This window comes from Trachurus trachurus, assembly GCF_905171665.1.
Source record: "Trachurus trachurus genome assembly, chromosome: 13".
In the NCBI taxonomy this organism is placed as follows: Eukaryota; Metazoa; Chordata; class Actinopteri; order Carangiformes; family Carangidae; genus Trachurus; species Trachurus trachurus.
The window spans coordinates 25,167,126-25,192,248 of record NC_139892.1 but is presented as its reverse complement, the minus strand read 5'-3'; positions in this window follow the sequence as shown (position 1 = coordinate 25,192,248).

Here is a 25,123-nt window from a genome sequence, read left to right as displayed (position 1 = left end):
CTACAAAAGTTTCTGGCTGCCTCTTGTCTGTCGGTCTCATGAAACTGATGAACCAAAGGCAAAAAAGTCTGCAATCACACCAGCAGCTCTTTGAAGCTGTACTTGGACACAGTATGCTTTTACCTATACATCTAGACCAGTGATCATCAACTGTCGGCCCGCGGGCCGAATCCGGCCGGCCGAACCTTCCAATCCGGCCCACGACTGAGTTCTGATAGTTAACAAGTAGCTATTACTGTATATTTCTCGGTCTCTGTTGGTGTGCGCCTGTAAGTCAATGCGCTGGGACACTGAGACAGTGTGCGCCTGTAACGCCGGGATTCCACTGGATGCGGAACGATTCCGAAACGGGTCCGATCCGGCTGCGTACTCCGATTTCGTCAACACACACCGGTTCCGTCCGTGATGTTGATTGTTGCGGCTCCGCCGCACAGTGGGAACACGTGATCTCGCGATATAGCGGGTTGTAGTTTCCATAAAGTTAACCACAAAATCAAAAACAATTAATTTAATCCAGAGGAGTAGTAGAGAAACAACTTGGTGCTGACCTGACTTGATTTTACAATCACTATCTCCTTGTCCATGGTGTAAACGGGGTGAAATTATGTCTGAAAACCTCCGAGCTGCTGACTTCAGGCCGGTAGCTGCCCATTACAACGTTTTCAAGGTGTAAAGCAGGAAATATGCTCCGCTGTAAACACGGTGTATTTTATTTTGAAAATTAACCGGGTGTTTTATTTTGTATTTTGCCCGCGATTTCCTGTCATACACGACCTGCTCTGTACTGCTTGATGCGCCGTGCTCCGGCGTCCGGCAAAAATAGAAGCTCTGCGTATGTGTTGCGAGGGCTGCCGGATGCCGGAGTCGGTGGACGCTCACACGGTGATTATAATGAATACGTATCGGCTCCGCCGCCGTACCGGAGCGGATCTGCAGCCGTTCCGCAGTCAGTGGAATTTAGGCGTAAGTCAATGCGCTGGGATAAGGAAACGCTGTGGTACCCTAAGCACCGTGCATGAAAGTTTAGGGAGCTGGCTGGCCTGCAGGGTTTTCCCTGCCTGTCTGCAGAGGTGAGCTGCCGGGGTGATTTTGGCCGCCGCCTTGGTTAAACCGGGTGTGCACGGGTTCAGATGTATAGTCTATAGCACTCAAACCCATTCAGTGTAGATGCGTGTCATTGGCACTCACAACCGAAAAACGATGCGGTAGCAGCGCGTTTGATGCTACTCTGTTGTTTTTTTGTGCACGTCCTGGCGCACAGCTGCACGGACCTACTTCTCCCTCCAGTGTTGTGTCCTTTTACAGTCTATGGTTGTGTCCCGGTTCCCCCTCAGCCTGTGTCTACTGTTTACCACTGAGCTGTGCCTGTGTGTGGTAAAACGTCACCTCCGAGATAGAGGTGTGTATAGAATGTGTATTATAGAAGAGAAACAATACTGACTACACGGGACTACTGACTTGTATCATCAGAACCGATTGTCAGCCTCCTTCATAGTTAGGCTGAAAATCACAGGGCAAGTCAGCAGTGTAAAGCTCCAGCATGTGGGAGTATCTGAAAGTCCAGCTGTCAAGATTCTTCATTTTATATCATACCAAACACAAAATATATGAAAATGAAAATTATGAGCTTACAGGTAAAATAGAATATAAACAAATAAATTATTAGGCAAAAAGGTTAATTTAATTTCAATCTCAGCCTATTTGAATGTCCGGCCCCCAAGGTGTCTGTTGAGAAAGATTCTGGCCCTTCAACAAATATAGTTGATGACCCCTGATCTAGACCTTAGGCCAAGGGAATGCCATTAGTTTTGTAGGTAGGTAGTCATAAACTTAAGTATTGGACAAATTAAGTTTTGTGGTAATAAATGAAAAGTCTACGGATCACCAACCTAATTAGAATTCATTCTTAGGGGACGTGAATTTGTAAATCAAATTTCATGGCAATCCATTCAATAGTTATAGAAGCATTTTACTCACAAGGGTGATTTTATTGTAGTCCTATCAGGATATTGCAGCATACATCAACTGAATGTCTGTAAATGTAAGTTGTAGGCCGACTGACAATGACATTTCCATCCTGAATGCATTCACAACAAGTATCTAAGTCTAAGTGCCTGACTATCCAAGCAATGTGTCAGCAGAATACAGTAGGAAGAATCAGCGCCGTAACGTAACCGTGCGGGGCCCCCCCCGCGGCCGTCCGCCGTGGATAACGGCGGCGATGGCGGGGAGGCGATGGCCGCGATGACGGGGGGGGGGGGCTCGCGGGGGTATACTTTACGGCCCAGGGAAGAATACCAAAGTCATGAGGTTCTGGGAGGAGCTCTATCAGCCTTAAACGATAAATCTTTGTGATAAATGTCTGTGCACCATAAAGGTCACACACATACAAAGTCATGTGTGGACAAAAAACAGCAAGGTTAGCAGCTGGTTTTCATGTTGCGGCTTACACTGCAAATAAAGGGACTCGCACTGAGTTGCTTTGCAAACTGATCAACTCCATATGCCCTTAATACTGCTGCGTCCTATGGGTCCTTATGAATCAAGTAATGTAAACAGGACAAATATCTTCCTGATTTATTTTAACTGTATTTCAGACATATGCAATGGCCATGCGCCCCGCCTAGGGGGCGCGCCCCCCAGTTTGGGAACCACTGCTGTAGAGAGTAATTGGTCTATTTGTCTATACTGGATATTTTAACAGCTTTGGTTTTGACTACTGGCACTAATAAGACAGACAACATAGTCATGTAGTAAACCATGCATCAACAATCCAGAAAATTAAAGTCTCACACAATCTCCATTGCTAGTATACTAAATATGTTAACTGTTGATTTGGAAATAGGATAGCACAGCATAGCATCAGGTCCAATAACCACACCATCCTTATTTTAAAAAATCCCTGTAATCTTAATGTTTTTATATAGCTTGTCAATAGTCTCTGTTCCAGTTACCCCATCTATTGCTTGTCTCTTGTGTTCACAAATAGCATATAAATGTTGGCTGTTATCAGTCAGTGAATTGTAATGTCAGAAGTGCTCTTCTGTTAGCCTTGACCAATCGAATTTCCCACTTTGTTCATTAATATGATTTCTTGCAGCTTATGTAGACTTGCATTAATAATTATAGAAGCCAGTATGTGGTCTATTGTGGTCAGATCATACAAGAGCTCAGTTTTCTTTTGGCAATGATAAGTAACAGCTGAACATGACCTGGCCAAGATGTCATACAACATATCATGTGTACTGTGGGTATTTATGTGTGAACCGGAGGGGGGGGGGGGCTGAGATGTTTTTTGTGACTTGTGAAGGGTTGGAAGTAATCCTGAAATTGCAACTAGTCCAGGGAATGTGTTTAAGCGGTGAAAATCCCACTTATTGGCCCTGCAAGACTGAAAGCAAAAGTTGAAATCTGGTGGCATTTATCGGTGGAGGGTAACACAGGGAGCAGAGCTTCCTCCCTCACCTAATTACTCAGTGGACCTGTCTAGGTCTCCGTGCCAGCAATGACCTCACACTGATCCAATTTGACCCTTGGCAGTCTCTGGTGTCACTGCCAGTCAAGAGGAGGTCAATGAGTCCTACCTTAATAGTCATCTATTCAGGCCGTCTCCAAGGACCCATGAATAATCCCCATCATTCATCTCACAGACAGGCCATATTACAACAGCAAGGGATCCTAAGTGCTTATTTTGCTGAACTGTAAAGGTCTTTTGTGGACCATTCTGACTGGAATGTGTACTTTATCGTGATAAATTAAGACATACTTCTTCCTAACATGTATCTCATTCAGATAATGTCTGAGGCCAGGTGGAGAGATGCGGTTAAAAATGCCAATCAAAATCTGATTCCCAGGTTGTGTCTTATAATGACCTGATGGTTATAGAAACACTCCAACCCCCCACCCATATCTGTTAATCTAATTACAGTGGAAACCGCTTATAGTGATCACGTTGGTCCAGAGCCAATTTGAACACTATAAGCGGTTGATTGCTATAACCAAATTTGTATTATTTCACTTATTTTTTTATGCAGAATATCATATAAATGCCATTTGTATCGTTTTTCAATGAGAAAAATGAAATGAAACGGATAGCTTCAGCATTTACTGAATTTTATTACCATGCAAGTTTAATTACAGTACTGCGCAGTGCGCAGACATAACTCAAATACAGTATGTAACTTATTCTGTGCCGTGCTGCCAATGCCTCGGCCTTCTCCCTGACCAAGGGTCCGCTCAGCGGGGCGTTGCGAGACCGGGCATTATCAATCCACTTAACCAGGGCGGCCTCAACCGCAGGTGCTTTTCCCGGGCGCCGTCGTTTTCTTTCTCCGTCGTTAGCAGTCATGACTGTCTCTCGTTGTTTAATTAGACTACACAAGGTAGCCTGAGGAATGCCAAGCTTCGCTGCAGCATCTTGTTGGCTTGTTTTTGGCAATTTGTCATAAGCCTCGAGGAGACTACGTTTTTCATTCAGAGGAAATGACTTCCTTTTTCCAGCCATGATTCGCGCGCTTGCTGCCCGGCGTCAACTTGTTACATTAGCTAGCGCGAGGCAGAAGCAGACGTCCAGCAAGGAATCATGGGAGTAAAAAATAAAATAAGCTACACGTAGTTTTAAAATTATTTTTGCACATGTTTACATTCATAAAATGACCAAAAATGAACACTATGGGCCCTAGTTTCGTTGACCGAGCGAAGTCTAAGTGCAGCGCAGCTTCGCCACGCCAACGGGGCTGGACCAGGTCCATTTCGCAAGATTCGTGGGCCGCGCAGTCAGACTTAGACCAGCGTAAACCCTCCCCTCGTCCCTCCCACCGGCGCAAACGGCGAAGAGGGAGGAGAGAGGGCGAGAGGGAGACAGAAGGAGGAGAGAAAGGCGTGGAGTGGGTTTGACACAGCCGAGTCAGATCTTCACCAATCAAATGAGCTCCTCTCCTCACCTTTAACTGCGTGGAGGGCGATGCGCGCTGCAAGTTCGTCATTTTATACTTGGACTGGACGGAGGAAACAGCGACGCCAGAGGCCGAACCTCTCCCCGGAGGAAACAGCTGTTTCCCCGGAGGTCCGAGCTCAGAGTGACCAATAATGAGTTTACTAATAATAATACAAATATCCTTAATCAGGTTTGATCTGATACACTGAGAACCCCTGCCCAATGAAAGAAACAACAACTAATAAACTAATAAAGAAACTCACATTTATTCAAACCCTGTAAGCAAGATGAGAGGTATAATACAACATAAACAAACACCATGCGTAACGGATAAAATCAGCGTAAAGGACGCTCTCTCTCTCTCTCTCTCTCTGTCCTCCTCTCTCTCTCTCTCTGTCCGTCTCTTTTTTTCTCTTTTTTTTTCTGTGATAGAGATGCTGAATATACGGCTATATACTGACTATCTGATACCGAGGCTGTAGTGGACTAAGAGAGATGAAGATTTGTGTTTTGTTTTTCATTACTGTACGGCTGCCTGATGCGCTAATGAATTAATAAGTAAATAAATAAATAAAGCGATCATCACAAGGGCAGAGTGGTATCTCAACACGGCAGCGACATGCAGTCATCCACCCTCAGTCCTGCTTGGGACATCCACAGCTGCTTTTCAGTGCCAGTTCGTCCCTGCTGTGTTAATTCAGGTGGAGTTTCCTTTACGCGCCGACAGCCTTTGATCTCTGCTTTGATCTGACGTCAGATGTGACGGGACAATCTATATAGATATAAATTCACGTGTTGATTCCATTAGTTGCATTAAATAGTGGTTATTGTGGATATTTATTGCATTGAAATGTGTCTGGAACTGTGGAGATCTGCCTGTGAGGTCTTGGTGACGTGTGTGCACTGCAGGTCAGTCAGTCAAACTTCCACTGCACCTGCTGCGCTCCGCTCTGCGCTGAGACTAGACCTGGTTGGAGGTGGCGAGCTTTCAGCGCAACCTCGGCGAGACATTTTCGCACAAAACTTCCACTGCACCAAGCTGAATCTGTGACGCCTCCCCCTGCTGCGCGGCCACGCCTATCTCAGCGCAGCGCGATCTACAAATCTCCCAATCTGACTTTGCGCTCGGCTGCGCTGTAGTGGGGCAGATAAGCTCATATATGGAAGGAATTGTGCGTTTTAATGACTAAAGCATGAAACTTTCAGCATTTCATCTACATACCCCAAGGTTTAATTTCAGACGTGGAACCACTTTGGTGGCTGACCTTTAGGGGTCTTAAGGGGTCTCTTTCCACATTATTCCATTATTCTCCATTGGAAACCTATGAAAATCTGGGAAGTAAATAATTACCAATAAATTTCTTCACCATTGTGTTTAGGAAGGTGTGTAATATCATGTAATAAAATGTTGACATTCAACTCCAGTGGGAAACCCCCTAAAAAACGACTCAAAGTTGGGGTACCGTAACCAGATTTTGCGAAAATTCCGAAATGTTAAATTTGGCCTAAAGTAACTTGTGAGGGGTCAAACTAGAGGTTTTTCATGATTCTGAGTTGATCGCAAACATTAGTTTTACACCCAAAGCATTCCTTGGTGGAGAAAAACAGCCACACCCACTTTTCCTGCTCATCGGAACCCCCACCACCACCAATAGAATGTATTACAGAGAAGCCATTCCTTAGCATGGCAGAGGCTGTGTCACATATTACTACTAAATACTCAATAATATAACTTATATTCTAGCCTTTTTTCTTGTAGGACATTATACAGACCCTCCAGGATTTTGTGATGTCGCTAAATTTATTAAAAAAAAAAAAAAAAATAAGAAAGCAACCTTTTAATTTACATGTAGGCTACCCAATAGTGAGAAGGGTGTGTGTATGTTTCAGTTTTTACTGGTATGTGAAATCTGGTGTGCACCTGATGTCTTTCCTTCTCTCTCACTCCCAATCTGCATAAAACTTAATGTTATATGAAAACAATAACTAGTAATAAAAACATAGACACGCAAAAAAACATGTAATGGAAACATTGTGACCACAGCGGTCTATGACAGTAAATTTGCAGAAAAGTTGCAGTGGCAAGGCCAAAGAATTCATAAATGAATTTGCATTAATAGTTGCAATCATGACATCACAAAATCCTGGAGGGTCTGTATAATGTCCTACAAGAAAAAAGGCTAGAATATAAGTTATATTATTGAGTATTTAGTAGTAATATGTGACACAGCCTCTGCCATGCTAAGGAATGGCTTCTCTGCAGTACATTCTATTGGTGGTGATGGGGGTTCCGATGAGCAGGAAAAGTGGGTGTGGCTGTTTTTTTCCACCAAGGAATGTTTTGGGTGTAAAACTAATGTTTGCGATCAACTCAGAATCATGAAAAACCTCTAGTTTGACCCCTCACAAGTTACTTTAGGCCAAATTTAACATTTCGGAATTTTCGCAAAATCTGGTTACGGTACCCCAACTTTGAGTAGTTTTTTAGGGGGTTTCCCACTGGAGTTGAATGTCAACATTTTATTACATGATATTACACACCTTCCTAAACACAATGGTGAAGAAATTTATTGGTAATGATTTACTTCCCAGATTTCCATAGGTTTCCAATGGAGAATAATGGAATAATGTGGAAAGAGACCCCTAAAGACCCCTAAAGGTCAGCCACCAAAGTGGTTCCACGTCTGAAATTAAACCTTGGGGTATGTAGATGAAATGCTGAAAGTTTCATGCTTTAGTCATTAAAACGCACAATTATATTGCTTATCTGCCCCACTACTGGTCGAAACTTGCATTAGACCGGCTGCGCTACCTTGCGCCACCTGCGCTGCGCCACCAAACTAGGGCCCTATAAGCGGATTTCTTGATTACTATAAACAAATTATTTAAACAGCATTTGTATAGAAATTATTCTGTCCCAAGCCTTTTGATCTATCCACCTTTTTCCGAACGTCAAAAACGTAGCCTGTTTTGCCGGTTTTGCTCTTCCGGTGGAATTTTATGTTTATGTTTCCATGGTTTCGGTAGTCGCGGTAAATGCATGGATTTCTTTTTTCTTTTTTTTCAATGAAAATCTGTAAAACGCATGGATCATCAAACCAGCTTTTAACAGTGGATATCACACAAATTGACATCTGTGTTAAAAGCCAGCGTTAATAGATCCATGCGTTTACCATAACTATGACAACGACTGAAAACCATGGAAACGTAAACGTAAAATTCCACCGAACCGGCAAACCGGAAGCCAGTTTTGACCATAGATGACGTTCGGAAACTTGTGGATATAAGCGGTTGATTACTATATCCGTGATCACTATAAGCGGTTTCCACTGTATTCGACTAGATTTTATTTAATTTCTTAAATATTCAAGTAGGACTTTAAAGACCAGGTAAACCAAATTCAGTATGTTTCTTCTTATCATATTAATTAGGCCTTAAATGTGTCCCTCAAAACATGTGCAAAGTATTTTTGACATTCATAATTTCCTTGTGGAGCTAGGCCTCAGAGACCGTTCTGTGTTCAGGTTTTGAATGGGCGGGCCTAACGCGGCCCTAGTTCGCATAAACCCGCCCCCTGCTCTGCTCTAGTTATAAATACATTCAGCAAACTGGCTTCAGTGGTTTTCCGTCCCACTTGCTCTTGAGTCTAGCTGAAAGGGTAAACAGCCAGCTAACTAGAACTTTCATGTTCACACACAGGGGAGACCACTGTCTTGTTCCTTCATATAACGAGTTTACAGTGCTAACGTTAACGTATTCACACCGTGATAAACAGCAGTCACCATGGGGAGAGAGGCTGAATCCTCCTCCTCCTTTGACCAGAGTCTCCCTCATTAACACACATGTCCGACCAAATAGCCTCCACTCACCCACACAACCAGACACATGGGAGACCAGCCATAAAATCACGGACGGAAAACACCGTTAAAAAAAGAAAAACTCTGCCGCGTACTCAGTCCACCACACATCTGAGCGGACACACAGCTGATCAAACTATACCTTCACTCTGGTGTCTAAAACAGGCAGCAGCAGCAGCAGCATAAGTCATCCAGGACCAACATCAACAGGTTAATAATCCACCGATATTATTCCCGTTTCGATCGTTACTCGCGGTCTGCCCATTTCATCCATTTGCATTGTGTGAAAGAAAAAAAAAAGTTTTTAGCGGCGGCAGCAGCCGTAGATCCCGGCTCCACCGTGTTGTTTACCCCGGTCTTCATCCACCGGGACACGGCCCGCTGCTTAGCTCGGACGCGGTGTGTCACGGGCGGCGGGCGGTCTGGACCGGTGGTCTGGACTCGGTACCAGGTCCAGAGATAGTCCTTGTGTCAACTCCTGTCAGGACACTTGAAGCTAAAGCTAAGCTAACGTTAGCTAAAAACAGTGCAAATGGATGAAAGACGCTGACCAGGAATGAGATGTAAACAGGAGCAGCATGGTGCATTATTAACCTGTTGAAGCTGGATGACTGATGCTGCAACTGTTTTAGACACCAAGAGTTGAGGTAAGAAATATTTCCTTAAGGTTTATCAGCTGAGTCAGTGTTGAGGACTCGGGTGTATGGTGGAGTGTGTTTGAGGTCACTTTCCCGTCTTTATTATTTCATGACGACGTGTAGGCTACATGTGTATGTGGCAAGGTGAAATGGGCCCGGGCGGGGATTGAACCCACACCTCCTGGGTAAAGGCGGGCTTACACTGCAAGACTATTCGTCTGTTCACATCTCAAACTGCACGAGCGTCCCTCTTCAGTCCTTCATCTCAGATCAGTCTCAGACCCCCACTAATTGCACGTCGTTCTACGATTGCTCCCCACCACGATTACCCTGCGATGCCGCTGAGATTTGTGCTGCTCTATAATTGCTCGATTGTAAACATCAAATTGACATGGTTCCTGATGTTGGTTCCTATAGCAGAGTCCATGGTGGAAGATCAGACCGACAAACACACAGACAGACAGCGTGCATCACCTCCAAGGCCGGTGCTGCAGAGAGAGAGAGAGAGAGAGAGAGGACGGCACTACTCTCTCCAGCCAGCTGACGTGTAGTTCACCTGCGGCTCACCTGCAGCTGTCAGAGGAGGCTCACTAGTTCTCTCTCTGGCCTGCACTTTAAAAGTTCAGCTGATCAGGTCAGCTGAGCTGAGCCAGAGCACAGTGCAGTGTTTCCCATTAATTAAAGAGACTGTGGCGGCCCGCCACAGTCTCGTTAGGGCTCGCCACAGTCTCTGACAGAAAAAAAAAAAAAAAATTCTCACGTGTGTCTACGTGCGGTGCGCCCGCACGCGAGCGAGGCGGCAGTTTGAGAGGCTGACTGGCGGAGATGAGAGCTGGTGAAACGCTAGCATGGTTATTTAAAACACCATCTCTGATCTCTGCCTGCACATAGATACACAGACAGGGGCGCACGCTAAATGCGCTATATCGCGCTAATTGCTCAGCTATATCGCCCCACCCCCCCCCCCCCCCCCCCCGTCGGACCAACGACCCATCTCACCCCCCCCCCCGTCGGTCGCGCCATGGTCTCCTGAAATCCTGTGGGAAACACTGCAGTGGACGTGGCTGCTGGTGTGTAGGCTCCCTATTTTACAGGCCTACTGTAACGGCAAGAAAAAAAAAATCGTCCTCAATCGCTGATTGTCTGATAGTACGTGTGTGTGTATTTGTCGGGCTGATCTTCCACCACGGACTGCGCTGCATTACTGATCATCACCTGGTCACCCTGTCTGTCACAGCTGTGGTCTAACTTCAGCTTACTCCCCTGTCCCTCCTCTCTCTGTCTGCCCATTTTAACTCCATCTGACGAAGTTCAGCATCACATTCAGTTTTATAAAGGCTCTGTGCTCTGTGCTAAAACAATCTGTCATGGTAAAAACTTGTCGTATGTGCAGAATCGTGACGTAGGACCCCATCCATTGTCCGTCACGACGAGAAATTTTCTGGCATGTCAGAAATTAATCGGGAGGTCGGCGACTCGTCTTTAGGACGTCGGGACGTGACGCAGAGCCTCACTAACCATACGTCCCGATTATGCTCACGACCCCGCGATCCCTCTAAGATTATGCAAATTAGGCTGCGACTCGTCTGGGACGACAAAATCGTGGCAAAATCGTGCAGTGTAAGCCCGCCTTAAGAGTCATGTGTGCTTGCCAGTCACCCAAAGGGACATCCCTTTGGCCAAGTAGCCAGGGCGCATGATCAATTGGAGGCATAGTGACAGGACCACCACTGTCACATGTAGGACGGTTGTGAAGCCCAGCTCTCCTGCTGCGATGGGGTGTGGTTTCTTTGCCTGCAGTGGACACACCCTCACCGTCCTGAGGCAGAGAAAACTGCTCATTTATTGACAACTTTGATGCAGAATTTTAAACACTTTTTTAGTCCTCAAAATTTGACAAAGTGGTTATATGTTTTCCTGTGGTATTATAAACTTAAAACACATATTTATTCTTGGTTTACCCGGTCTTTAATATTTTATATTACTCAGAGAACGGTAAATATGCACAAATATTGTATAGGATTTCTGTTACATGTTATATTAGTATTATCCTATTTTTTTTTTTTTTTTTAATATATTGTTTCATCAAGGTATTATGTTCAGCTCACAATGGATTTTGGGGATTGTGCATTTGGTCTTACATCTTTGTTAAACATTTAATTTCCAAAGTTCATACTTATGTATACACAACAAGCAGCATCTGGTGCATAATCAGAAGCAAGCATTTAAGGATCTTTTAAATAGCAGTTAAGTAAAACATCAGACTTTATGATTAATGGATTAAACTATGCACTGCCCTCTGAAGTGGTGCTTTGATTGCAGACCGAATTTGATGAGTGTGAAAGAGAAAATATTTGAATCTTGATGTGCTCTGCTCTCTCTGTATGTGAGTTTTTTTTAATATCTACCAAAGGCTGTCCAATGACAGGTGCAATTTTTGCCAGTATGTGGTCGGTGCACCCACCGGAGGCTGTCATGCTGCATCGCATTGAACACTGTACGTAAAAAGGCTCAAATGCTCTATTGAGTGTCTGTGACTAAGCTTGTGCCCAGAGTGGTTACATGTAGTGCTGCACGATTTGATAAAAATGTGCGATTGCGATTATGGTGGGAAAATATTGCGGTTTGCGATTGCGATTACGATATTGTAAATTAATGCTGTAATGAGTCTATTTGCCTTATTATCAAGCACAACACAGGAAATAACCATGTTTTAGGAGTGTATTTCTCAGCTCAAACATAGCATTTTAAGTAATAAGTGTTTGTATTAAATAAAAACGGGTACATTTTGTGCAGTTTCATAGTCTACTGCGTTGCCGTAATTTATTACAATGCATTTCTCCCCCTCTCTCCTCTCTCACAGCACACAGGTGCTTCTCACACCAGTAACACAGACACACCCACCCACACACACAACAGAGGAGAAGAGGAGACGACAGATGAGTGTGGCTGTTACCCTTAAAAAAAGAAAAGAAAGACAGTTAAAAGAAAACCAAACACCGGAGCTTTCTGGTCGTTCGCCCAAACAAGCAAATACATCCTCATTTTTTTTAAAGTTCGCTCCGTGTAACACTGCAAAGAGAAGAGAGAGGACCATCAGCAGCAGCTCCTCTGACAGCTCCTCTGTGGCGCTGCAGACAGGCTGCAGGTGAGCTGGCGTGAGAGCGGAGTGCCGTCTTTTTTTTTTTTTTTTTTTAAGCAGCGCCTTTGTTACAGGTGATACATGTCCATGTGCATGAGAACTGATTTTGAATCGAATAGACACCCAATATTCACATCTCTTCAGTCCAGGCTTTTGAGAGAGTAGCCTACAAAATCAGCTTCATGTAGCAGTTTACAGTGGGTACTAGTTTCATTTGGACGTTTCCCAATCACGCGTTGCGTGAAATTGTAGGTCACATTGTAGCCACTAGGTGGAAGCATCGTACTGAGATGCAGCTCAAAAGATTTTGGGATAATTCCACGTTTGACCACAACGTAGCTGCAATGGAGAGTGGCGCTGTTCATAGGCCATAGGTACTTCATTTGCAGCTGTGGTCGAGAGAGCTAGAGAGTGGATGGAGAGAGGGACCGCTACGGCGGTCAATCAGATCAATGTTGTTTTTTTATTGTTTCACAGTGGTTACAGTAGCCTACGTTCAACAGGATCAGTGGTTCTCAGCCTTTTGGGGGTCCCCTGCATATTTTTGATCTCTCCGTAGCCTGGCTGGGTGGCTCCAAGTTTGAGTAGTTTGAGTTCTGCAAGTTCTGGTGAATGTAACAATCCACTCACAGCCCACGGTTCCGCGGTCACGTTACTGTAACAGTTTCCAGAAAAATACAAAACAGGATATTTATTCATGTTACCCTCTGTTTAGGTAGATAAAGGTCTCAGTCACATTTGAATAAAAATAATGCAATTAGGCTAAATATCATAGGATCTTTTTTTAAAAGATAGGCCTATTTTATTTTTAGTTCCATAATTCAGAGATGATTTTCACTTAAAGGGATAGTTCACCCAAAATTCAAATTTCACTCATTATCTACTCACCCTCATGTCAACTAAGAGCTGTGAGAATTTTCAGAGTCCTCCGTTCCTTCTCTGAGTTACGGGGGGGTCTGCGCAGCAGTATTTGTCCATATAATGGTTGTGAATGGACACCAGAGCTCTTCGTCCAAAAAGACACACCAAAAAACATCCAAATACCTCCATACTGCTCGTCTGTAATGTCCCTCTTGTATTGAAGCCCCGACATGAGAAATTGTTCCGAAAAAAATTAAATAAGTCTATATTTTAAGCTTGTTTGTAGCGGAAGCTCCCAGTGTCTCAGTTCACTGCTCTGCCTGTGTAAGTGCAAATCTCACGTGATTTGCACTGACCGGCGGAACAATTTCTCATGTCGGGGCTTCAATACTAGAGGAACATTACAGACGAGCAGTATGGAGGTATTTGGATGTTTTTTGGTGTGTCTTTTTGGACGAAGAGCTCTGGTGTCCATTCACAACCATTATATGGACAAATACTGCTGCGCAGACCCCCCCGTAACTCAGAGAAGGAACGGAGGACTCTGAAAATTCTCACAGCTCTTAGTTGACATGAGGGTGAGTAGATAATGAGTGAAATTTGAATTTTGGGTGAACTATCCCTTTAACGAAACGAAATGAAACGAAACAATGAAGCCTATACAGTTTTGTCCTCCGGCTTATGAAAAGTGTGAGGAGAGGTAGCTACTGTAAGAACCGGTTTTTCTAAGCTGACTGAACAGCTGTGTGAAGTTCTGTGGGGGGCAGGGCTGTAGCCTACTTGAGTGAAGTATCCACAAGCACACCTATTGATCAGAGATAAATGAAGGTGCTAATGTGTCGCTGATGTGTCTATTAAGCTGGTCCTACAGACCGCTGCATATAATCGTAGCTGTAGCGATTTTCACCCAGCCTCGCTTTCAATAAAACACACACTCGCATTCTATAGCCTAATTGCAATCAGTGAAATATATGAAATCAATATAAAACACAATTTAAATATGAGAGTTGATGTTGCTCTAGTTTAATAGCGCTGCAGCTGCATTTACCGTGCGCGCCTGTCTGTGAACCTGTGTCTGTCTATGTGCAGGCAGAGATCAGAGATGGTGTTTTAAATAACCATGCTAGCGTTTCACCATCTCTCATCTCCGCCAGTCAGCCTCTCAACCTGCCGCCTCTCTCACGTGTGGGCGCACCGCACGTAAACACACGTGAGACGTGGACACATTTATTTATTTATTTATTCCTATTTATTTTTTCTGTGGGAAACACTGATCAAGCTGTGCGTACGCACAACTCTCCGCAATATTCCATTGATAAATCACACCGGACCCAAGAATGGGGCGGACATGAACACACCTCATATTCCACTCCCAGAATGCATCAGCACAACCATATATGGTCAGCACGTGCATAATTAAGTAGCCATGTGCGCTCTGTGGAGCGGCAACAAAGACAACACCCGGAATGATGCTTCGGCTTTTGAGGTCAGTTGTGAGAAAAATGCCTACTGTCCAGACAACTGTGTTTTTTTTAAAGCACCCCTGCATTACACAAACACACACATACGGTAGCTATATATAGCCGCACATATGGGCTATCAGTGATCATAATAATGATGATAAGAGAAAATGCATTGTTCACTAAAACTGCACGTTGGCATCCCAGACTGAAATAAAATCTTTGCTTACAGTGAGAGCTGCTCTACTAAGTGAACTATACCTTTCTTGCGTTACTAATGTTATTGTGTCTCGAGTGTTTCAGAGTCGGCCGGCTGTAAACCAGCAGACCCCGACTGACTTTTTTTTTTTGCGGTCACATCAGGCAAGGCAAGGCAAGGCAATTTTATTTGTATAGCCCGTTTTTACAAACAGTTTGTCTCAAAGGGCTTTACATGGCATCGTAACAACATCCTCTGTCCTTAGACCCTCACATCGACTGAGGAAAAACTCCATGGAAACCCTTTTAACAGGGAAAAATCGGAGAAACCTCAGGGTACCTGCACGGCTGCATCTTCGGTCGCGGCTGCTGTGGCATTTGCCCATATTGCCCTATGGCCAGTCCGTCCCTGCCACTGGTTGTTTGTGTTGTCTGTCAAAACATGGATGAATGAAACCTATATCCACACATCTTGTAGCCTATTTCTATCGAGGGAAAGTTATTTCAGGATATCCTTTTTTATCGCCCAGCCCGAAAGTGACATAGGCTATTGCCCGTTCATGAGAAATCATCCAGCTACACTCTCAGTCAAACAAGGTGGGGAATGAACACTACTGTACAGTAGTTGGCTCATTTTAAAAACACACCGGCAGCATCGCCCACTGAGTTAATTAACTGCTGTGTGGAAAACCACGCTGTGGTCCGTAATCGCGGTGCAGATGGGTGTGTTTGGAGCTGACACGAGGATCGATAAAAGAGAGTGAGACGTATTAGCTGCCGTCGTTACATTTTTCTCATTGAAAAACTATAGGCTACTGTATTATTATTATATTGCATTCCCCATTCGTGTTCACTGCTCCGTGCTGCTGTCTTATAGAGGCGATCTGCTGCTCACAGATGCCACCTGGCGGTTGTTTGGGCACATTGCAGCTTCTGGTGAAAACACAATTACTCCTCCACAAAAAATACGCGTGAATCTCGCGTGAAACCGTCCAAATGAAACTAGTACCCACTGTACTTTAAAATGGTTCAAATATATTGCTGCTAAATAAATCTGAAACATGTGATGTGCATTTTTTTGGGGGAAATATGGCTTCTGATATAATAGTCTGTAGACATCATCATCATTCAACTTTTTCACATGGTCTGGTATACAGCAAACTTAAAATCGCAAAAAGAAAATCAAGAATCGGTTGAATCGAAAATCGATTTTGAATCGAATCGTGACCCTAAAAATCAGAATTGAATCGAATTGTGAGCCACCCAAAGATTCACATCCCTAGTTTCGGAACAGCGGTGTGTCGGAATGGATGTGTTTCGGAATGGAGAGCTGTCCCCCCCTTTCCGCTGTGTCTATAACGCTCTTCAGAATAGCCTAGGCAACACTGAACAAAAATAAAGTGAAAATATATCAAACAAAGTTGTAGCCGTATAGGCCTTCTTTCCCTATGCAAAAACACACAGTTTTACAGATTGTTCGAGAGGAAAACTAGCATATTTACCTTATCTGACTTAGTGTGTGTAAGGTTAACAATATTGGGTGGGAAGCGCTTTTCGTTTTCTTTCCACCAAGTCAATGGATCATCTTCACCTTCAGTGACATCTTCACTTGGATAAATGTCCATCTCTGTCTCTGCCATCTGCTCCGGGGTGCGGCGACTCTGAGACCGCCTCACTGTTCACAAGAGGCCACCCAGTGTCTTCTTCACTGGCTGTTGAGGCGCTTCATCTCTCTCCTCTTCCTCATCTTCCACCCGAACATACACTGCCGGCCGCGGCCATCTCAACCTGGAATTTAGTCTTGATGAAGTCAGCTGCGATGGGGTTACACGATTTCCCTTGTAACGAGGGTCGAGCAAAGTAGCTGTGTGCATCAGTTGCATGGTTCTGTCATTGTCATATTTTTTATCCAGCTGTGCCAAAACCTCATCTTTGATCACCTTTGTCATGTTGGCATCTTCTTTCTCCACTTTAAGAGCAGTGTCTCTCAGATGATGGAGCATCGGGATGAGGGAGGATACAGTCACGTAATTTTCTGCCAACAAAATGTCTGTAAAATCAGCGACTGGCTTCAAACCAGCATTCACCTAGCCTCGACCAGCCTCTCGCGGAAATGCATTTCATTTCATTTCTAGGGAGAGTCTGGCCTCGTTTCCGCTGTAAGCGTTTGGCCTGAAACCCTCAGAAGGCCGAGCCAATTAGTGTCGCCGCTATGATTGACAGAGCACGTTGGCCAATCAGGGACCGACTGGTGCAAAGCCCTGTCACTACACCAACTTGCTGATTGGCTGAATGGGGTTGTCTGTCAACGCTACTACTGCCGTCCAGCTCCCGCCCAACGCAAACGCTTACAGGGGGAATGAGGCCAGACTCTACCGTGAAATGAAATTAAATGCATTTCCGTGAGAGGCTGGTTTACGAGGCTAGCATTCACCGCCTCGAGAACACTGACATCTTGCCATGTCAAGTTGGGGAGAGAGCGCCGGCTCTTGTCCGCAGCGAGAACACGTTTAATGGCCGGGGCTTGTTCCAGGACCCGCTGCACCATCAGCAGCAGAGCATGTGCCGACATATTAATCTTAATTTCCTTATAAATACATTTTGTTCTGCAAACTATTGAAACCAACACTATAGCCTCATTTAACTTTTTTCACTCATATGATCTGTTGCACAAGAAGTGAGTTTAATATGTCATGTAGCCTAAAACATTATGTAACCCTGATAAAAATACAGTGGGTTTACTAAATATGTTTGTGTTGGATTAATGTTAAACAGTAGCCTGACAAGCCAGACTATATCATTAAAATGTATAGTCTGGCAACGACCGGTAGACCTCGGCAGGGGGCGAGATGAAGGCTGTCTTTCAAACTGCCTCTGCACGCAATAGGGTAGCGCTACGACCAATCAGAGCAAAGAGCAGGGTGACGTTAGCCTGACAAGCCAATTAAAATGTATGTCGTCATCGCGTTAAGCCCGTCCAACGACTCTCATAGAGCGCTGTGATTCGTGAACACAAACGGTGAGACTCAAAAAGTTCCTATGGCTCATTTCTAGACCCACCTACGAAGCAAATATATTTACTGCCGCTAGGGTGCATCTAGATTTCTAGGCTAGTTAAACAGCTAATTTTTTGTGTAAATTCATGAAGAATATAGTTGCTTGATGTGACCACAGGAGGGCGCTTTAAGTATGCTCAATGAGGAAAAGTCATGCGTGCGTTGCATGCTGGGAGGAAGAAAGGCTAGAATTGCTCCGATACGGATGCGGCCCGTGAGATATTGTCAAGCAAGATTGTCGATGTTTTGTGAAAAAGTACGGTTTTATTTTCACAGTATGACTCTATTATGTTTTTTGGGTTTTCCCGAGGGAGTGCCCGCACGACTGTAGCCGGAGCAGACGCTTTGTTTTGTGTTTGTAACCAAGAACTCTGATATGCTACGATGCTAAGTTGCTAACAGCTAATGGAGACGTGAATTTTGAGTTGCTTATGAATGCGGGATGTTAAACAGTAATGCCATAAAACCAATCAGAGTTGATTGTAAATGTTAAGATGTTGTAATGAGTCAACATGCTTAGTTTGAGTTGGGAAAAAGTGCATTTATTTTACGAGTGCCACGGTAATTTTCCCGCGTCACTCTGACGCCATGTTCAATGTTAGTAGTGAGAAAAGGGCTCAGTGTGTGTACGCAGCCTGATATGTGCACCCACAGGTTTTCGCTGATTTTTTCTAACGTGAAAAGTGTGTTTAAATTCATTTTTGAAATGATGAAAGATGCATTTTGGTAATGTAAATGAGAAACATGATTGAAAAGAGATTAGAATTGATTCGTGTAACATGATTCATACAGTACTTTTAAAAAGACACTAATGGTGACTCGAGGTTTTAATATCTCATGCTACAGTTACTTATTATTTTGTGGACAGTATTGCTGGTTACATACGAGTAAAAGAAGAAGATAGATATAATTCTGTACAGAAATTCATGACTGCTGGTGACTTTGTGTCTATGCAGATTGTTTTTTTTGTTGGTTGCCAAGTGCTGGATCTGTGTCGAGTTCTCAGCGGTGATTTCAACCGGGTCTTCCGTCCGAGGCGTGCCGGGGTCAAAGGGGATGCCATATCCTCCATCTTCATCACTGCTTGGAGAGTTGCACGCACCTGGAGCCTGAGCAGCGCAGTAACCATTCATTACACACATACTACCCGGGTAGCATACACACACATACACTGAAAAGACTTGGACTGACACAAATACGGATTCACCTGAACTTTTGACTGGACACATTGAACTTTGATATCAGAACAGCTACAAGCTGAGAGGACAATTTATTTTATTTTTGCTTATTATTTTTTATACCATTGGGGATTTTGAATCTCAACTGATCTCAACTTGATATTGATGTTTTGGAATAAACATACTGTTTAATACATACTTATCTTCCCTCGCTCCTTGAGACGAATTAGAACACAGTGTTTATCGTAAGTGGTCTTAGTAAATCACAGAGAGTTACAATTATCCTAGAGCAAGTGTAGCCTATGTATCAGATACGTGCATGCAACGTGTCGCATATTGGCATATTTCGGAAGAAAAGGCTATTCCGAAACCCCCCCCACTCCGAACGGACAGACGGACGCAATCAGAAAGGAAATGGAGGCTGGGCATTGATCCTTTTTTCCTTTTTGGGATCAAACGGATCATGTGCATAATAGGGCTGACACAAACGATTATTTTAATAGTCGACTAGTCACCGACTATTTCTTTTCGATTAGTCGACTAATCGGATCATACGTAAATTGAATGTAAAACATACAGTTTATCACACCAGCATGCAGCTGCTCTTATCATTATTAGCTTTCAGCTTGAAGTGTTTAACGTATATGCTAACTAAAAATAAAGACAATTAAGATGATAGTTCATTAAACTTTTAATTAAATATGCAGCTTGTAGCAACAAACAGTTCTTTAACTGTAGCATAAAGTGCAAACAGCTTAGTAAAAATAAGGATAAGGCACTGGTCTAAACTAGGGATGCAAACAATTAATCGACTATCGATTAATTGTCGATAAGAATTTAATCGATTAAATTAAATTACTTGCAATTAATCGTTCCTTTTCAATGGGAGTTTTACTGTGAAATGTAAACAAGCAAAGCCGACATAATGTAGCGGATCTCTGTGTAAACGTGTGCAGCGCACTGCAGCACACAAGGGAGAGAGGGAGAGGAGGTGAAAAGAGACAACAACACCTGTTGTAGCTTTACGGGACTCAGGCTGTACCATCGCTAACACACAGACGACCAGTGAGTAACGAGTCAAAAAGCCGCCGACACGGAGCTGCCTGAGGAGTTGTAATGCAGCCTGACCGCAGCTCAAACCGACCCGGTGCCTCAGCACGGCAACCAAGCTTTGATAAACACACCGGATCCGCGCTGGTTTACAGTATCCTTCCATAGTTTAGCCGGTCGCTACCGGAGCTTAATTAAAAAAAAAAAAAAAAGCGCTCGTTGCGGAGCCGCGGAGAACAGCGCGTGTGTCCACGCTGTCTTGGTTTATGTAACTTGAGGGGACAAATGAACCACATGTTTATTGTCATGCATTGCTGACCTGGGCATTGTTTCTCATTAAATTAGAAAAACCTTTCCTATCATTCCCTTTTTCTGTGCATGGTTGAAGGAAATTTGGCTCGCATCCACACTCCCACTCCCTCCTGCGCCGAAATGTCACCTTAAGTCACATAAACCTGTACGGGTGTGTGGCCACAACCACCTATATTGTTGTTGTCAGCGCCTCATCACCGCTGGTGTTTAAAAGGCTCCGTTCTTTCTGCAGTCAGGTTAAAGCGCTCATCCGCCGTGTTGGTAAACAAATAATCCCTCTGTATCAACGGAGGAAACCGTGCTTGATCAGCTTGGGTTCGAGGTGGTGTGAGTGCGGGCCAGCGAGGGAGAGAGGGGGGGGGGGGGGGGGGGGGGGGGCATTCGGGCTTCAGCACGGTATAGAACAACGCCACACGGGCTTTGCCTTGCAGCAATCAAACGCTGTTTTTGTCAATGTTAAAAACAATAACAGCAACAGCTGTCGGCAGCTGAGATCGCTGTGCCGTCACCATAGAAACGCAAGACGCATTACGGCTCATTCGCAAAATACCTTTCAATGGAAACACCCGCAAATGGCAATTGCACTTTTTCGAAGTTTCAGAAATATCGCTTTTATTTTGCGAAAATCTTTAATGGAAACGCAGCGGTGTCTCTCATCTCATCTCATTATGATAGGACTTCAACCTCAGAGCTCTCTGTCCCAATAACGTGCTACTTAAACATTTTCATTGTGCTGTGCTCTTAAAATAAATTAACAAATACTAGTGTAAAATCCATAAGGAATGTTGATCTTAAATTTTCCCCTTAAATTTAGGTTCTCAGGAAAATCGCCGCTTATCAATTAATCGATCATCGATCGATAAGGTCTATCAACTATCGATTAATGAATTACTCGATAATTTGCATCCCTAGTCTAAACAACACCAAAATAAATAGGCTACTTAAGGTTTTTTAGGTTTTTCTTTCCTTCATTTGTCTCTGGCATTAAACATAGCTACTAGGGCTGTCCGTTTTTAGAAAAATGAGGTTCGAACGAATATTGAATGACCCGTAATTCGTTTGGATATATTCAAATATTATCCCCCCCCCTCCCCCCGCCGCCGCAGCAGCACACACAGTCGCAGTGTTTTATTTTGAAAATTGACCGGATTCTCTCCTTGTTTCATGTTTGACTTCCTGCTTGACGCGATAGCTCGCGGCTCTCGCACAAAATAGACCAGACGGCGAAACGATCGCAAACCAAGGCAAATATGCTGCCACCGAACTACACAGCTGATGAATGATTGACTGTTTGTTACTGGTGTCCTCATGCAGCAGGATCTCTGTTTAAAACGGGCATCGGAGTGAGTGCAGTGCGCTAATCACACAGCTGTCGGTGAAAAGACGCAACACTGTTACCTGTCAAAGCCGCTGTCACTGATCACTGCCTAAAGAGTTTAAAGTAGAACTTCATGTGAACGCCGCTGAAACCAACCCGGTGCTTCAGCACGGTGACCAAGCTTTACACGGATCTGCGCCAGTTTTCAGTATCCTCACGTGTTTTAGCGGGGTCGCTAACGGAGCTTTATCGATGTAAAAAAAAGAAAAAGCGCTCGTCGCGGTGGAGATGAGAACAGCTGAGTTTTCCTCTACTACAGCATGTGGTCACAGTCTCACAGTGCACCCTTCATTAATATAAACTTCAGCCTCCAAGCTGACTGTCCTGACCTGTATCTGAACATCCATCACACAGGGACAACATGGAGCTGTTTGTGTGACTGGTTTTTGAGTTTTATTAATGTTTACATCAGGCTGAGTTCAACAAATCAGTATGCTACTGCGATTTAAGTAGTTAAATACAGTAATAAGATGTAATTCATATCAGAGTAAATACTGTAGCATGATGATAGTGTAGTGACAGGAAAGGGGGGGGGGGGTTACACCGGTGCCGCTTGATGACGGACAAGAGAGGTAGAGAGAGAACACCTGTAGCCTACTAACTCACCTTGAGTGAGTGAGTGAGTGAGTGAGTGCATGTGTGTGTGTGGTAGGCGGCAGCGGGTGCGTGTGCTGCAGCAGTTTTGAGAGAAAAACAAAGTTAAAAAAAAAACAAGAACAACGCATCGACTATTAAATTAGTTGTTGACGATTTTAATAGTCGACGTAGTCGTGACTAGTCGACTAATCGTGGCAGCCATAATTAACTGCAAAACAAGCACTTCATATTAATGACATATGACGCTCATTATGCTTCTGGCCTGTCTAGCCTCTGTCGAAATGGAGGTGTTTCGTAATGGAGAGCTGTCCCACCTCCCGGGAAGCTCATACTGCTTGTCAAAAGCCTGCCACACACATAAAGATTTTATAAATGTCAACCGATTTTTTATCTGTGAGAGACCCCACACATGAAGATAAAAAATCTGTGATTGAACAGTTTTGATCGTATTGTATGTGGTGTGCTGCAATATTCCAAAATACAGCACACCACACACATAAAGATTTTTCAGAATCTTGACCCTCCGGTCAGAAAACTCAGAAAGAGATCCGCGGCATCAGCAGCGATACCAGGGGTGTCGTTGTAGCTACTCTTTCAGGTCTATTTCCGGAATGGACAATAAGAGCGACGTAATTTTTTTTTTTAATGAAAGCGGGACACTTCAGCCTTTACAACAATCCCATCACTGTGTGTCTGTGTGTCTGTGGCTCTGGACGCCGAGCAGTCAAGCGGCTGTCCAATAGGAAGCCGTGCGCTGACACATGACGGGCTGTGAGCGGCGGTCACATTATCGTTTAAACATGGCTGCTCTATTGCTGGCTGTTGCTGGCTATGAGCGCTACCGTCTTTGCTATCGGCTATCAGGAAATCTCCCGTGTATGCGTGAATGTCTGTGTGAACGTCATGTAATGCCAGAGCTGCACCGTGGCTCTCTGTGAGGTTGCCAGTGTTGTGCGGAGAAGTGGCTTGCCGCGAGCAGCATGCAGAGCTCGGTGAGCAGAGCTCGGCAAGCAGGCACTTCTTCGCACAACACCAGCTTTCCACACACAAGATGACTTTTGATTGAAACGGCCACGGTTGTCGGCCCCGATAATCGTAAATATTGAACATGTTTAATACTTACGATTAACATTTTCCGAGCCGATTGTCGGGGGAATTTTGACTCTTAACACACCACACACTACAAGAGAATCTTATAAAATAATCCTAAGAGCTTAAAGGTGATAGCTACAAGTTTAATTCCTTATTCCTCCAGTAGGTGTAGAACTCACACTGCCTGCTCTCGCTCCAACCATGACATCAACATTCTAATGCTGTTGCCACAGAGATCATTCCATGCCGACATTGCCAACGTAACCAGATGTAAATACTTATATATCTCGGACCCGCCAAAATTTATTTAACAGTTATTTATATACTAAAATTAATACTTTTATTCTGCACCCCTCTAGACATTCTGTGGATGCATTATTTTTGAAAAATGAATCCTTTTGATGAAAAAGTTGTAGCTATGACCTTTAAGATAATCGGGCGATGTCTGTCCGTGGTCGGAAGGGGGAAAATCGGGGGAAAATCAGCACTGTTATCTTTATGTGTGTGGCAGGCTAAACATTTTAAGCATCTCCTTGAAAGAATCTCCTTGAAAGAATCCTTCTCATCACCTGACTTGTGTGCTGGGGCTTGCCGGTTGCATCTGGCCATATTGCTAGAGTCCGACATCTGCACTCCGCACACGTGTCATAACTACCAAATATATCGTCAACCGCCGATTTAAAGGGTGGCCGATTTGAAATTTTTAACCTATCGCCCAAGCCTACCTCTGATCTTCCTTCATGGGACTGCACTGCGTAACTGGCACATACTGTAAGTCCTCCTGTGTAACTTTTTGCTGTGAAATATGACTAAAGGCACGAGTGGAAGTCTGCACGTGTGTTAAAAAAAATAACAATGATAAAATAAAAAAAACGATAGTAATTGGTCAAAGATATTGTTATCAGTTAACAGTTAGTTTGCGAACGTGATTGTCCTCGGCGTTCACCGTCACTTTGCCAACGGGAGGGGTGAGCGAGTGAGCGCTGCAATCTAGAATCTGAACGCTGGATGTCACGGTGAGGCAACATCATTGTACTATATAATCACGGATGTATGAGGGTTTGATCAGTAGCCCCAGCATCATTTGTCAGCCTTGATGTGTGACCAACCTAAATTTAGATGCACTTTTACATTTGGTCCACACACTGTGACTTCTGTGTCTTTGTCATTGCACTGAAGCATGCTTGAGATGAATGGTTCTATTTCAGACAGTTATTGTTGTGTGTAGGATCTGTGTATGGGTTGAGTCACCGCAGCTGAGTGTAGACAGGCTGATGGAACATTTGCTGAGACATGCGTGCTAATCTAAATGTCAATACAATTCAGGCTCCTTTATGTTATTTTAGTTGGAGGACTTACTGTAATGAA